Here is a 1816-nt window from a genome sequence, read left to right as displayed (position 1 = left end):
CCATATTCATTTTTATTTATTTATTTATTTTTTTAAGAGACAGGCTCTCACTCTGTTGTCCTGGCTAGAGTGCAGTGACATCATCATAGCTCATTGCAGCCTCAAACTCCTGGGCTCAAGCAATCCTCCTGCCTCAGCCTCCCGAGTAGCTGGGACTACAGGCGTGGGCTGCTGCACCCGGCTAGTTTTTCTTCCTTATTCTAATGGACAGCAGGCCTGTCCACCTTCTCCTGGTTTCCACCTCTCTAATGCACCAGGAGGCTCAGAGCAGAATAGGTCTCCACCCAAACGAGCCTGGCCTTTCGGCAGAGGTGAGTCAACCCAGCTGTGGGCTGGCCTTTCACCCAGCAGTCAGCAGAGAAAGGGTGAGGAACCACAGAGGCCTCATGTCTTCCACTGGGTACAGTTAAGAACCTGCCTCAGCTCAGTGGTCACTGATACTCTCCACAAAGTGCTCACACTTGGGTGAGGGCAGACACCACAGCTTGTATCTCCAGTACCTACTAAATACAGTACAGCAGTAGTAAGGGTTCAAGAAATGAGTAAGAAGGGGCCCGGCGCAGTGGCTCATGCCTGTAATCCCAGCACTTTGGGAGGCCGAGGCAGGAGGGAGGAGGAATGGTCAGGTGCTATTTCTAGTTTGGCTGAGACTCCATGGGGCTTCCAGAGACCAAGGTAAGGCTTCCATTGACCAAGAGTCTACCCTTGGTCTACAAAGGCCCGAGCTGTGGGGCCTCCCAGGCACGGCAGAGCCAGGCTTCCGTCTCCCAGCAGTGGGCACATCAGCTGCACGTCAGCTGGGAACAGACTGTACGTTATCTGGCATTTGCGTGGCTGGAAGAACCAAGGTTGCGAGAAAGACGTCAGCAGGGGGGAAGATGGGTCAGAGTCTAGGACTCCAGCCCAGTTAAGACTGGACATCAATTATCCAAGTCGCAAGTGGTTATAACCTTGGGATTTATGCAGCCCTGGGTCCTGGTCGGGTCTGGTCTGGTCTGGTCCGCCTCCTGTGACGTTAGACTTCTTTACAAGGATGTCATAGTCACGTAGTCCTAGTGTGATTAAGCAGCGAAACAAGCCAGTCACAAAAGGGTAAACACTGCGTGATGCTACCTACTCAAGGTCCCTAGAGTGGTCACAGTCGTAGAGACAGAAAGTGGAATGGTGGGTGGGCGCCAGGGGCTGGGGAAGGGGACGGAGTTTCAGTTTGGGAAGATGAGAAAGTTCTGGAGATGGAGAGTGGTGACGGTTCCCAACAACGTGAATGTGCTTGATGCCACTGAAAGAGGGTTAAGATGGTACATTTTGTATTATGTGTATTTCACAATTAGGAAAAAATGAAAAAAATAAGGAAAGGAGGGAGGAAAGGAAGGAAGGGAGGGAAGGAAGGAAAGAAGGAAGGAGGGAAGGAAGGAAGGAAGGAAGGAAGGAAGGAAGGAAAAAGGAAAGGAAAGAAGAAAGCACGCTCCCCCGAGCCACCTGGCCGACCTTGGCTTCCCGGGTTTCTCTGCGTCAGCAATGAAGAGTCTCAACCCCCCGGGCTCAATGGGCTCAATGTCAAGGGTGACGCAGCCTCACTCATCTCCCTTTCAGGCTGCCTGACCTTGCCCTGCTTCCAGGAACCCAGTGAAATCCAAGAACAAGCCAGTGAGAAATCCCTGCAGGGGCCCCTCCTGCCTGTTCTTCTCCCTCTGCCCCGTAGGGCCAGTGCCCACCTGCCTGGAACCCGGGCTCTGTCCTCTTGAATTGACTGAACTCGTGGGAATCACCTCTGTCCTCAGGGTGCTCTGGACACGGCTAGGTGCCTGCAGTTAGA

This window comes from Propithecus coquereli, unplaced genomic scaffold (genome assembly GCF_000956105.1).
Source record: "Propithecus coquereli isolate 6110/MARCELLA unplaced genomic scaffold, Pcoq_1.0 Scaffold164, whole genome shotgun sequence".
Classification (NCBI taxonomy): domain Eukaryota; kingdom Metazoa; phylum Chordata; class Mammalia; order Primates; family Indriidae; genus Propithecus; species Propithecus coquereli.
Note: the sequence above shows the minus strand (reverse complement) of the source record.